Source organism: Amblyraja radiata, chromosome 23, assembly GCF_010909765.2.
Source record: "Amblyraja radiata isolate CabotCenter1 chromosome 23, sAmbRad1.1.pri, whole genome shotgun sequence".
NCBI lineage: Eukaryota > Metazoa > Chordata > Chondrichthyes > Rajiformes > Rajidae > Amblyraja > Amblyraja radiata.
Window position 1 is genome coordinate 37,565,560 of NC_045978.1, and position 15,269 is coordinate 37,580,828.

The following is a 15,269-nucleotide window of genomic DNA, read 5'->3' on the forward strand; positions in this document are numbered from 1 at the left end:
ACCAGCGGAGGGCGCATGACCCATGCAAAATAAAACAAACACCACAATCCCTTCATTGTAAAAAAGTAACAAACAAAGGTGAATACACAGTTACATGAGGGATATTTAGTGGAATACAAACACTTTTCCATATCTGCTACTGTAGCAGGTATGGACAAGTGTTTGTATTCCACTAAAAGGGATTTTGTCAACAATTGTTTTTCACTTTAAATGTAGTAGCCTGCTAGTTTACAAAACTTTCCAAATTTGCTTGTACTCAGGCATCTGAGGTGTGCTCTGCCTTCTTGCTTGCGTGGCAGAGCGATGGCTTCGTAACCATGTTGATACATATTTGCTTGGCTCAAAAAGGCTTACAGGGGGCCCATTGATGCTGATCATCATCAAATTGCTGACACTAGACAACAACATTCTAGATCTTTGGTCTGTGTACACAATATTCATCAGACTGAAGCCCCTTTCACACTCTGCAGTGCTGCAAGGGATGGTCTGCATGCAGTGGATGAGTGGTTTGAGGCATTCAGGTTCACTCTCTGGGTACTCGATGAAATCTCTCATTCCATTGACAGCTTGTTCTTGACAAAGATTGAATCGCCTGCACAGTCGATTTACCTGTGACTCACCGTGCCGTATGCCAGGTGTTGATGGCCAGGTGCTTGAATCCAGAATGCTGAGATCATGAAGAATTTCATCCTTAAATGAGAGCCGCTTCTCCATGTTGTTGATCAGACTTTGTAGGAACTGCTTTGTATTGATCGGCATGAGCTTAGCATTTGACTCCAGGGACACTGATCCAAACTGTCCCAAAGCCTGTGCTTTCAATGCTTCCTCCAATTTCTCTCCTGGAGAATCTTTAAATGATGGCAGCACTCGGATGGTGCGCTTCAGCAGCTGTTCTGCTCTTAAAAGTGTGATTGAATGGGCCTGTAATTGCTGGGACAGGTTTGAAAGTTCAGATGGTGCATCATACATGAGTCCAAGGCCACAAAGAAATTCCTTGCTTTGCATACGATGTGCCAGGCCTCTGTAGGTTTGCCTCTCTTTGCCGTTTCTTGTTTGGTCTCCTGCAGCATTCTCAAAGTGTCCACTAAGTGCTTCGTATGACCTCCACACAACCTTTACAGAACGGAAACTGCTGGCAACCCATCGGGTGTTTAAAACTCTGCCAATCTTCAGGACTTGTGAGCCCACTTCTTGTGCTGCTTCCATAAGTTCCCATGAATTTTTATTGGACTGACTGTAGAGATTGTGGAGTTTGTCCATGAAAACTTTGAAGTGGTTGACTGCCTGAACCTCATCCACAGCATCATTTACAGCCAGTTCTAGACGGTGGTTCATACAGTGCCATGTGAAGAGGTTAGGGTACCTTGCAGTCAGCCTGGTTGCCACACCAGAGTTTTTGCCTAACATAACACTGGCTCCATCAGAAACAAATGAGATCCAGTTGTTTTGAAGCCACTCTTCACTAAAGCCTGCAGTGTCCAAACAGTTTAATAGAGCTTCCTCTATAGACTCTGCCCTCTGGCTTTCCAGCTCCACCAGGTCCAAAAAAACAAATTCAGGAGTAGCTCCATCTAAAGAGGCCTTCACATTGACAATCATGGCTGATTTATGGCTGAGAGAAGTTGCCTCATCAATGAGAACAGACAGCTTGCTTGAAGATGACACAATGCTGTCAACTATTTTTGTCTGCATCTTTTTTGCTATGTGTTCCAAAATTTTTGTTGAACTGAACCTTGAGTGCAGACTTGTGCCCATGTTGACAACGTTTTTTTCCTGAAGCTCAATGAGATCGTCATGGTCAGAGAAAGGTCGGTTCATCTTGGCAAGATAATATGCTGTTCTGAATACAGCATTTGTCTCAGCTAACACAGTGTCTGACACAGTTCTCACAAGATTCCCAAGTAAATCCTGTCCACACTTTTCAGTGAGCTCCTGAGCTATTTCGTGTGCCCTGGACATCTCATGCCATCTGATCTTGTTTCTCAAGGAGGCCAGGGCTGTTGGTCTGCTTGAGCCTGATGACTGGATCTTAAACATCGCCCACTCCTCAGATATGGAAATTATTTTCTCTGTTAAGACGCCAGTAGATGTTGTTGAGCTGCAAAAAGCACAACCTGGAAGTAAACAAAAACATGACTAATTAACATCATACACGTAGTCTTTTTTTAATCTATATTAGCAATAACACCTTCTGAACTGGATAAGAATCTATTCAAAATAATTGAATGAACTGTAAATAAGCTTCACTGACAATATCATTATAATTTAATTGTATAAAAGTGAAATAGTAATAGTAATAGTAATAGTAATAGCCTTTTATTTGTCATCCAGACCGAAGTCTGAACGAAATTTAAGCAGTCATACATATAATACAATACAATAAAAAACAACAATAAACACATATTAACATCCACCACAGTGAGTCCACCCAACATCTCCTCACTGTGATGGAGGCAAAAGTCTTAGGGCTGCAGTCTCTTCCCTCCTCTTCTCCTTCTGCGCTGAGGCGATACCCTGTATTAATTAATGTATCTTTAAGATGAAAATAAACCAGCTATACTCTCATTTGCATAAAGCTGACTTCATGTGTTTATACCAGCTTTACAAGTTGGCTGATATTTACCTAACTTTCTGTCCTTCCATTCTAACCAAGAATGCCTGCTTTTAAACTCCCTAGCCTGACTCTCAGTCCATAGGGCTGGCCAGGAGTTATCATCTAGAAGGAACAAGGAGATATTCAGCACACACGCACTCACAGTCTCACAGTAAAATGTGTAATAACTACGTTATTTACTACTTTACTACAACAAGATTAAGCTAGCAAGGCCGTTTAGTGAATATATGTGTGGTATTCATTCAGTTTGGGAAATCTCTTATAAGCTAGTAGCTAGTAGTCTAATATCTGCTAAAGTTCACTTGTATACGACTTTCACTTACCCGATACACTGCTGGCATCAGGCTCCGCTGTAGTTCCCTCTTCTTCATCTAACGTCCTAGTGACTGCTGGAGTGTCGGCCGAGGCAGCAGCAGGCTTGTTTTTTGTTTAAATGGCTAAGGGTAGTTTGTTGTTTCCGCTTCATATTTACTGTTGAGCCGCTGGACATCACCTCGGCGCCGACCGTCTAGGTGACGTGACGTCAGGTCTAGGTCACGGGCGGTCACCACGGTCACGGGCATGGGCCATGGACGGAAGCCTCTGTATGGCTATTATAATGCTGCGTTCCATTGTACTCGGAACTGGGGACTTTCCCACTTCCGACAAGGAAAAGTGCGACTCTGACAGAGACACAGCGCACAGGTTGAATTTATGAATGAAAGTATGACAGTTCTGTGACAGAAATGTCATACTTTCATTCATAAAATAAACAGAACTTCTGTCACTATCGAAGTGGATACGTGTCATTGCGCATTTCTAAGTGGGCATACGGAAATGCTGGAGCTTTCTTAGTGGGTATACGGCGTATACCTGCGTATCACGTAGACTACACCTCTGCTTACATCCATACAAGGACTCCAGCAATCATTCCAGGTGAGACAGCCTGCGGCTCTCCGTTGATTCGCTTCCTAACCCACTGAGTTCTCCAGCTGTCTTTGTAAATCTTTAATGTGCAGTTCCGTGCCTACAGTTCAAGTTCAAGTGAGTTTATTGTCATGTGTCCCTGATAGGACAATGAAATTCTTGCTTTGCTTCAGCACACAGAACATAGTAGGCATTTACTACAAAACAGATCAGTGTGTCCATATACCATAATATAAAAATATACACACAGGAATAAATAAACTGATAAAGTGCAAATAACAGAAAATGGGTTATTAATAATCAGAGTTTTGTCCGAGCCAGGTTTAATAGCCTGATGGCTGTGGGGAAGTAGCTATTCCTGAACCTGGTTGTTGCAGTCTTCAGGCTCCTGTACCTTCTACCTGAAGGTAGCAGGGAGATGAGTGTGTGGCCAGGATGGTGTGGGTCTTTGATGATACTGCCAGCCTTTTTGAGGCAGCGACTGCGATAAATCCTCTCGATGGAAGGAAGGTCAGTGCCGATGATGGACTGGGCAGTGTTTACTACTTTTTGTAGTGTTTTCGCTCCAGGGCACTCAAATTGCCGAACCAAGCCACGATGCAACCGGTCAGCATGCTCTCTACTGTGCACCTGTAGAAGTTAGAGAGAGTCTTCCTTGACAAACCGACTCTCCGTAATCTTCTCAGGAAGTAGAGGCGCTGATGAGCTTTCTTGATAATTGCATTAGTGTTCTCGGACCAGGAGAGATCTTCAGAGATGTGCACGCCCAGGAATTTAAAGCTCTTGACCCTTTCATTGGTTCATTGGTTCTGTCTGGTCTAATTATTTTACTCGCTGAATCTGAATCTCAATCCACAGGAGCGGATTAAAACATCCTTAGAGACTCTCACAAAAGATAAATCAGCGGGGGAGCAAATGGAGCAGCAGCAGAAACAGAAGATTTCTGGAGTTCGGGTAAGGTTTCCAGTTTCCCTTATCTGATCTTGTGCTATTGTCTTAGATTCCAGGCTCGATATTATTGATCTTCATCTTTCATTTGACAGGAACAGTCACAGAACCTGTTGACCCACATCACATCGGTATTTGCTGAACTGCGCCAGATTCTCAATGAGGAAGAGCAGCGCTTTCACAAGGAACTCCGGGAAGAAGAGGAGAGCGTTCTAAACCCAATGGAGAATAATCTACAAGAGATTCAAGAGAAGTTAAACTCTATTCAAGAGCAACTCCTAAAGCTGCAGGAGCGGATGAATCAAATGGACAGTTTGATATTTCTGAAGGTAAGGAGTTACATATTCACTTTGATTCAGTGTAAGGGCACAATCACTAAATAGTGGGTAACAGTGTGCGATAAATGCAGAATTCCCCAATAATTCAGGGCTGATTAAAACAAATCAGTTGGTAGGGCAGACGAACACCTCATAGTTTGATCAGCCTACAACCCAACGGCATGTACATTGTATTCTCCAGTTACAGGTAAACCTTATCCCCTTCAGATCTCCCTGTTCATCCAATTCTCCCCCACAGGTATTTATTTTCATCCCCAATCCCCGTCACCATGTTGCTTCCCCTTCTCCAACCGCTGATCCCCAACCCATCCTACTTGGCACCCAGCACATTCTCTCTCTTCAGATTCCAATTCTGTTGCAAGTTTTCTCCCCGTCGCCATCAGCAGCGGGAATATCCATCGGTCTGCCATCCTCACCCAAATTCACGTATCTCTTGCCATTTATTGCCCCAGTTCCTTCCCCTTCGCCTCTATTTACCAGCACTCTCCCATCTATTCCATAAGATGGAAAGAGGCTCTTGTCCAGACCCGTCATGTGTACGTTACCAGACTGATTCCTGGGATGTCAGGGCTTTCATATGAAGAAAGGCTGGATAGACTCGGTTTGTACTCGCTAGAATTTAGAAGATTGAGGGGGGATCTTATAGAAACGTTACAGGTTAGACAGGCTAGATGCAGGAAGATTGTTCCCGATGTTGGGGAAGTCCAGAACTAGGGGTCACAGTTTAAGGATAAGGGGGAAATCTTTTAGGACCGAGATGAGAAAAACATTTTTCACACAGTGAGTGGTGAATCTCTGGAACTCTCTGCCACAGAAGGTAGTTGAGGCCAGTTCATTGGCTATATTTAAGAGGGAGTTAGATGTGGCCCTTGTGGCTAAAGGGATCAGGGGGTATGGAGAGAAGGATATTGTGTTGGATGATCAGCCATGATCATATTGAATGGCGGTGCAGGTTCGAAGGGCCGAAAGGCCTACTCCTGCACCTATTTTCTATGTTTCTATGTTTCCCTCCTCAGATCCTGGCTGACATGATCATGATTCCGATCTAGTGTCTCCAAATAAATGGTTTATTTTCTCCGGTGCCATATTACTGCCTTACTCCCATTAACACACACCATTCCATGGCAGGACTGGCTGCATCTTTATCGGGCAGAGTAGTTGTACTTATCACATTGAGCATTGTCATAATTTCCATGTGGTTCAAGCCAGATCCTCTCTTAGTCTGACATGAACATCTGGTCACAAGCTGGGAACATGATGTCTGTGGAGACATAGATAATATGGTTCCCCTCTTGCTGACCTACAGGGAGCAAGAGGCACCAGGGGGTGTTTGAAGTGGCAATGTAGGATCATTGGCGAATAGGATAGAAGAAAATCCCAAGGCTTGTCACACAGATATTAAACGCAAGAGGGTAACAATGAATATTGCTCGACCAATTATAGGAAGGATGTCAACAAAATAGAGAGACTACAGAGGAGATTTACTAGAATGTTGCCTGGGTTTCAGCAACTAAGTTACAGAGAAAGGTTGAATAAGTTAGGTCTTTATTCTCTGGAGCGCAGAAGGTTAAGGGGGGACTTGATAGAGGTCTTTAAAATGATGGGAGGGATAGACAGAGTTGATGTGGACAAGCTTTTCCCATTGAGAGTAGGGAAGATTCAAACAAGAGGACATGACTTCAGAATTAAGGGACAGAAGTTTAGGGGTAACATGAGGGGGAACTTCTTTACTCAGAGAGTGGTAGCTGTGTGGAATGAGCTTCCAGTGGAAGTAGTGGAGGCAGGTACGATTTTATCATTTAAAAATAAATTGGATAGGTATATGGATGGGAAAGGAATGGAGGGTTATGGTCTGAGTGCTGGTAGATGGGACTAGGGGAAAATAATTGTTCGGCACGGACTTGTAGGGCCGAGATGGCCTGTTTCCGTGCTGTCATTGTTATATGGTTATTATATGGTTATAGGGCGACCCTTGCTGGACAAATGATGTAATTCACGACTGGAACCAGAGGACGTTGAATCGCCCCATAAGTCCAGTATTAAATATCAGGCCCGTACGAAGCTTTTCAAGAAGGGGGGTGGCAAGACAGGATTACAAAAAACTTAATGTGGAATAGTGTGCGTGCTGCGCACATCATGAGCGCGAAGCATGAAGTCCCTCGATGCCAGGGTCCAGGGCCCGCTTAAGGGTCTTGGAAGCTCTGGGGTTTTAGATGCTCTCTGATCCATTCTGAGCCTTGTTTTGGAGCATTTTTGCACCAAATTTATGACCAATATTTCAGAAATTAACAGGAATCTGAGGTAGCTTTTTCACACAAAGTGTGTTGGGTGTATGTAACGAGCTGCCAGAGGAGGTAGTTAAGGCTGGGACTATCCTATGTTTAAGAGACATTTGGACACGTACATGGATAGGACAGATTTAGATCGATATGGGCCAAACGCGTGTGAGTGGGACTAGTTTAGATGGGACATGTTAGTCGGTGTGGGCCAGTTGGGCTGAAGGGCCTGTTTCCACACTGCATCATTCTATGACTAAAAAGTGAAGAAGAAAAATGCATGTAGATAAGTAGAGCAGATTTGAAAGAGGAGTGAAATGTAAAGGCAGAGAGAGGTTTATGGGTGGAAAGGAACATAGGAAAGGAGGGGGAGAGTGGGTTTGGACAGATGCGTGAAGGGAAAATAGTCACAAAGTGCTGGAGTAACTCAGTGGGTCAGGCAGCATCTGCAGAGAATATGAATAGGCGACGTTTCACAGAGTGCTGGAGTAACTCAGCGAGTCAGGCAGTATCTGTGGAGAACATGGATAGGTGACATGTCACAGAATGCTGGAGTAACTCAGTGAGTCAGGCAGCATCACTGGAGAACATGGATAGGTGATATGTCACAGAGTGCTGGAGTAACTCAGTGGGTCAGGCAGCATCTCTGGAGAAAAGCTATAGATTATAGTTCGGGTCAAGACCGTTCTTCAGTAATATTCATGATGTGGCATGCATAAACATTCCTGAATGTTACCCAAACCATTGTGAGATACTTTGTCACGGTGCTTGCCCTCTCCTATAACGTCTCTGCTGCCTTGGGTGATGCAGGACAGGACACGAGCTTTGGGACACGGTGTGAAGCTGTTGCCGTCTGTCCCAGCCTGGTAAAAACCTGGATGCTGTGTATTTGGAGAGGATGTTTCCACTAGTGGGAGAGTCTAGGGCCAGTGGCCACAGCCTAAGAATTAAAAGACATTCCTTTAGGAAGGAGATGAGCAGGAATTTCTTGAGTCAGAGGGTGGTGAACTGTGGAATTCATTGCCACAGATAGCTGTGGAGGTCAAGTCAATGGACATTTTTCTGGAGGAGATTGATAGATTCTTGATTGATACGGGTGTCAGAGGTAATGGGGAGAAAGCAGGAGAATGGGTTTGAGAGGGAAAGATAGAGTCATAGAGTGATACAGTGTGGAAACTGGCCCTTCGGCCCAGCATGTCCCATCTGCACTAGTTCCACCTGCCCATGTTTGATTCATATCCCTCCGAACCTGTCCTATCCATGTACCTGTATAACTGTTTCTTAAATGTTGCGATAGTCCCTGCCTCAACTACCTCCTCTGGCAGCTTGTTCCATACACCTACCACCCTTTGTGTGAAAAACATACCCCACAGATTCCTATTAAATCTTTTGCCCTTCACCTCTGCTCCTCGATTCACTTACTCTGGGCAAAAGACTCAACCATATCTATTCAAATCATGATTTTATACACCTCTATAAGATCATCCCTCATCCTCCTGTGCTCCATGAAATAGAGTCCCAGCTCTAAGGGGGAGCGGGGGGGGGGGGGGGTGATGGGTTCCAATGATAAAGAGGGATTAGGGGAAGGGGGAGGTGTGGGAGAAAGAAGAGTGACTATATTGAATACTTTTCTAACGTTGTCGGAGCCCTTTACATGCCAACACTTGCATACAAGTACTGTATGCAAACAAAGAATCCCACTGTACCGAGTACACACAACACTAAAGTATAAAGTAGCAATCAATCTAGAAAGTCGAGTTGCTGCATCGCAACTACAGTGACCTGGACTCAATCCTGACCTCAGGGGGCTGCATGTGTGGAGTGTGCAGGTTCTCGCTCTGACGGGTGCTCCGGTTTCCCCTACATCCCAAGGATAAGTATGTTGTCTCCTGGACTGTAATATTATAGAACCTCGGCAAATTGATGGGAATTAACGAGAACACTGATGCAATTATAGAGAAAGCACATCAGCGACTCTACTTCCTGAGAAGTTTACGGAGAGTCGGCATGTCAAGGAGGACCCTCTCTAACTTCTACAGGTGCACAGTAGAGTGCATGCTGGCTTGGATGTGCATCGTGGCTTGGTTCGGCAACTTGAGCACCCAGGAGCAGAAAAGACTACAAAAAGTAGTAAACACTGCCCAGTCCATCATCGGCTCTGACCTCTCTACCATCGAGGGGATCTATCACAGTCGCTGCCTCAAAAAGGCTGGCAGCATCATCAAGGACCCGCATCATCCTGGCCACACACTCTTCTCTCCGCTACCATCAGGTAGAAGGTACAGGAGCCTGAAGACTGCAACGTCCAGGTTCAGAAATAGCTACTTCCCCACAGCCATCAGGCTATTTAACTCAACTGAAACAAATCTCTGAACACTAATAGACCATTATCTGTTTATTTGCACTTTATCTTCTTATTTATTGATGTGTGTATATATTTATATAATGGTATATGGACTCACTGATATGATATGTTCTGTATTCATGCCTACTATATTCCGTAGTGCTGATGCAAAGCAAGAATTTCATTGTCCTATCTGGGACACATGACAATAAACTCTCTTGACTTGACTCTTGAATGTGGAGAGAATAGGTTACAGGGGAAATTAACGGGTGGTGGGATTACTCTGCGAGCCAGCTGAGACTCAGTGGGCCTAATAGCCCTCTTCCGTGTTCCGAAATAGATAGGAAGCAACCTTTTCCTTGTCAGAGATGTTCAGTTTAGTTTAGTTTATTGTCACTTGTACCGAGGTACAGTGAAAGGCTTTTGTTGCAGCTATCCAGTCAGCGGAAGGCAATTAATGTTTACAATCAAGCCATTTACAGTGTATAGATACATGATAAGGGAATAACATTCAGTGCAAGGTAAACCCAGCAAAGTCTGATCAAGGGTAGTCTGACAGTCTCCAATGAGGTAGATAGTAGTTCAGGACTGCTCTCTGGTTGTGGTAGGATGATTCAATTGCCTGATAATAGTTGGGAAGAATAAATCTGGAGGTGTGCATTTTCACATTTCTATACCTTTTGCCTGATGGGAGAGGGGAGAAGAAAGAGTGGACAGGGTGCGACTCGTCCTTGATTATGCTGCTGGCCTTGCCGAGGTAAAATGTGAATTACTGTGAGGTAAAAATTGAGTGAATAGAAGGAAGGTTGGTTTGTGTAATGGTTTGGGCTGTGTCCACAATTCGCTGTAATTTCTTGCATTCTTGGTTGGAGCTATTCCCTGATGTCAGCAATTAGAGGTGTGCATTTAAATTAAGTAGATCTAAGGGGTAGAAAATGTGGGTCGATTGTCTGGAAATATGATTAGTATTGGCAGGGAATTGATGGCAGGCCTAATCATAGTATGTTTAAGGACACTATGACTAACAGAATGAGTAACTCATTGATGAAAACATTGTCCATAGAATCAAGATGCTAAATGAGTGCAATAAGCAAATGCAAGACATTTTTAATAAAGGTGACAATTTAAAAACATATATAATCAAGAGTAATGTATATTCAGCAGCTGATTTTAAATTGTTCAGTAGCTTATTAAAAGAAATAAGACATTGTTAAGTTGTTCGTCAGTGAGGGTATGAATTATGTGTTTAAACGACAATGAAAAAATGGATCAATGTGAAGCTTTCCAGGGCTAATAAGCTAGTAGCAATCAGTACCTGCAGACTTTGGAGCTGGCAGGCAGGAAACCTCAGGTGCAATGTTAATTAAAACATCACAACTGTTACTTCTTGCAACTGAATGTACTTAAACTAATCCATATGGCATAAAAAACAAACTGTTAAATTGGGTAGAAAGGAACCGCAGATGCTGGTTTAAACCGAAGATAGACACTGTTCCTGGAGTAAATGCTAGAGTAACTCAGCGGGAAAGGCAGCATCTATGGAGAGAAGGAATGGGTGACGTTTTGGTTCAAGACCAAAGAAGGGTCTCGACTGAAACGTCACCCATTCCTTCACTCCAGAGATTATGTCTGCCCCGTTGAGTTACTCCAGCATTTGTATGTCCATAAACTGTTAAACTGAATGGAAATGCTGCAAAGCGACAAGCCCTTAATCCTGTTTATATAGTCAAGATCAGAGGTTTGACTAACTAGTTGGATAACTAGATCAATGCAAGGGAGGGAAGCAGAGGGGGACAAGGACGTTACACCGGGTGGCGCCGCGAGCCGGCAGCCTCGCCAGCAGCGCGTTTGTCCTTTCGATTTTTTTAGTTTTTTTAGTATGTCTACATGTATGTCTGAATGTATGTTTTAGTGTGGGGGGGAAGGGGGAAGCCGTGTGGGGGAAAGGGGGAAACTGTTTTTTGATCACTTACCTCGATGGAGATACGACTTTTCTCTTTGTCGCATCTACGCCCCCCCTCGTAGCCTAACAATTGGTTTGGTGTGGCCTTTCTCAGTGACCGGCCCAGAGCTTCAGTAGCAGGCACGGCGGACTTACCATCGTGAAGTGGGGTGATCCCTTGCCGGGGATCGACAGAAGAAGTGCTCCGACCGCCGGCCTGCGGCCAATAACATCGTGAAGTTTAATGAGGTTTGCACGCTAGCGGCATGAACATTGACTTCTCCAATTTCCGGTAGCCCTTGCTATCTCCTCCCCTTCTCAGCTCTCCCCCACCCTACATCAGTCTGAAGAAGGGTTTCGGCCCGAAACTTTGCCTATTTCCTTCGCTCCATAGATGCTGCTGCACCCGCTGAGTTTCCCCAGCACTATCTCCGGTAAGAAAGTGGCCGATTCAGGAACCCAAAGGCGGGGAGTGTGTGTTCCAATCCGTCCTGACGTCAGAGTTTCGATCAACCTGATGAGAGGGCTTGTACATCGGGCTGCCGTAACGGCGACTACGGCCCCGTCCACGGTGAACAAAGTAGGAAGATTGACAACATAATTGCCTTCCATCACAGTGAAGAATGTTGATTCCACTGTGATGGATGTTTATAGAAATATAGAAACATAGAAAATAGGTGCAGGAGTAGGCCATTCGGCCCTTCGAGCCTGCACCGCCATTCGATATGATCATGGCTGATCATCCAACTCAGTATCCCATCCCTGCCTTCTCTCCATACCCCCTGATCCCTTTAGCCACAAGGGCCACATCTAACTCCCTCTTAAATATAGCCAATGAACTGGCCTCAACCACCTTCTGTGGCAGAGAATTCCACAGATTCACCACTCTCTGTGTAAAAAATGATTTTCTCATCTCGGTCCTAAAAGACTTCCCTCTTATTAAATTATTAAATTATTAAATTATGTGAGATATGGAAACTAGTAGAGTAGCTATGGATACTATGAGTTTCAAAGTAAAAGATGTATTGACACTTTTGAAAAATAAAAAAGTGGATAAGTCTCCAGGTCCTGACAGGATATTCCCTAGGACATTGAGGGAAGTTAGTGTAGAAGTAGCCGGGGCTATGACAGAAATATTTCAAATGTCATTAGAAATGGGAATAGTCCCCGAGGATTGGCGTACTGCGCATGTTGTTCCATTGTTTAAAAAGGGTTCTAAGAGTAAACCTAGCAATTATAGACCTGTTAGTTTGACTTCAGTGGTGGGCAAATTAATGGAAAAGATACTTAGAGATAATATATATAAGCATCTGGATAAACAGGGTCTGATTAGGAAGAGTCAACATGGATTTGTGCCTGTAAGGTCATGTTTGACTAATCTTCTTGAATTTTTTGAAGAGGTTACTAGGGAAATTGACGAGGTAAAGCAGTGGATGTTGTCTACATGGACTTTAGTAAGGCCTTTGACAAGGTTCCTCATGGAACGTTGGTTAAGAAGGTTCAACTGTTGGGTATAAATGCAGGAGTAGCAAGATGGATTCAACAGTGGCTGAATGGGAGACGACAGAGGGTAATGGTGGATGGCTGTTTGTCGGGATGGAGGCAGGTGACCAGTTGGGTCCTTTGTTGTTTGTCATGTACATCAATGATTTGGATGAAGGTGTGGTAAATTGGATTAGTAAGTATGCAGATGATACCAAGATAGGGGGTGTTGTGGATAATGAAGAGGATTTCCAAAGTCTACAGAGTGATTTAGGCCATTTGGAAGAATGGGCTGAAAGATGGCAGATGGAGTTTAATGCTGATAAATGTGAGGTGCTACACCTTGGCAGTACAAATCAAAATAGGACGTACATGGTAAATGGTAGGGAATTGAAGAATGCAGTTGAACAGAGGGATCTGGGAATAACCGTGCATAGTTCCTTGAAGGTGGAATCTCATATAGATAGGGTGGTAAAGAAAGCTTTTGGTATGCTAGCCTTTATAAATCAGAGCATTGAGTATAGAAGCTGGGATGTAATGTTAAAATTGTACAAGGCATTGGTGAGACCAAATGTGGAGTATGGTGTACAATTTTGGTCGCCAAATTATAGGAAGGATGTCAACAAAATAGAGAGAGTACAGAGGAGATTTACTAGAATGTTGCCTGGGTTTCAACAACTAAGTTACAGAGAAAGGTTGAATAAGTTATAAGAATAAGCTCTGGAGCGCAGAAGGTTAAGGGGGGACTTGATAGAGGTCTTTAAAATGATGAGAGGGATAGACAGAGTTGATGTGGACAAGCTTTTCCCTTTGAGAATAGGGAAGATTCAAACAAGAGGACATGACTTCAGAATTAAGGGACAGAAGTTTAGGGGTAACATGAGGGGGAACTTCTTTACTCAGAGAGTGGTAGCGGTGTGGAATGAGCTTCCAGTGGAAGTGGTGGAGGCAGGTTCGTTGGTATCATTTAAAAATAAATTGGATCGGCATATGGATGAGAAGGGAATGGAGGGTTATGGTATGAGTGCAGGCAGGTGGGACTAAGGGAAAATAATTGTTCGGCACGGACTTGTAGGGCCGAGATGGCCTGTTTCCGTGCTGTAACTGTTATATGGTTATATGGTTATATGGTTATATGGTTATCCTTAAACTGTGACCCCTAGCTCTGGACTTCCTCAACATCGGGAATAATCTTCCTGCAACTAGCCTGTCCAACCCCTTAAGAATTTTATAAGTTTCTATAAGATCCCCCCTGAAACTTCTAAATTCTAGCGTGTACAAGCCGAGTCTATCCAGTCTATGTCTATGTTAAATTCTATGGTGTATTGGGCTCTTTTTGATTGTACAGTTGCATGGTAACTCATTTCACTGTACCTTAATTGGTGAATGTGACAAATAAACGTTAATCTTGAACCTTGAATCTGTATAAATGTCACCATGAAGCCAAGTGACAGCCGACAGCTACAGAATGTGTAGCATGGTATGAGCTTTCCTGGAGATCTCCTTGGAAAATATCAAGGGGTCAAAAAGCCAACACAAACATTCTTTGGTATGTCCCTCCTGCATTATACTGGGGATAATTACCTGCATGCATTTTTTTGTTGTTGTTGAAGTTGTTGTGCAGAATCTCTTCCCCTTCCCTTCCTCACGTTATTTTGTTTTTAATGATGTTTGGTGGGCCGCAATGGATAGAGGAGCTGTTCACAGTTGTTCCGGATGAATTCCCACCTAATCCACTATCTTCCTGGGATCCACGAGTACATAATGACAAGGCTGACACAAAAAGCTAACTGCAAATTTGGTAGCTCCATTTCTGCTGGCGTTCCAAAGCCACAAACTGTTGAGCGGAGGAATGTTGGCAGATGTATAAAGAATGGCCAATGTTTCTTGCTAAATTTAGACCATCTGTATTTTTTTTGGGTTGTAGATTGTCGAAAGTCTTTCCTCCAGTGGAATTTGCCAGAAAATGTATGTTCTCTCTTAATGACATACTATCCACAAATCAGTACCATCAATTAAAAATTAAAATACTGTAATTAGAGTTTAAAGAAGGGCAAGAAATCATCTGAATTACAGTTAGAAACGAGTGCCTGATTTAATGAGAAGCAACTATTAATAAATTAATACTTCGATACAAACTTCCGTGGTTGTTTTCAATCTATCATTTTATAAGCACATTGGATTTCAGCAAGATGATGTAATATTTAATTTTAAGAGTTGGAGAAAGGTCACTGTTAAATATATTCAGATGCCATAATAGTTTAGCATTTATATGTAATATTCAATGCTATTTTATTTAACACCTCATATTAAGTAATGGACTTTGTAATGGGGTAATTTGACCTTGTTAAGAAATGTTGGTCACTGTATTTCTCAATTGGCAAAAGATGAAGGGCTTCAAAGATAAGCTATGAGGGTC

The 15,269-nt window shown here is 43.4% G+C and overlaps 1 protein-coding gene across 1 annotated transcript in view; it reads right to left on the reverse strand.

The window, feature by feature from the left end:
• The window catches only part of LOC116986490 (cadherin-22-like), a 523,346-nt gene that overhangs the window by 327,728 nt on the left and 180,349 nt on the right, over window positions 1-15,269 (reverse strand). The window lies entirely within an intron of this gene.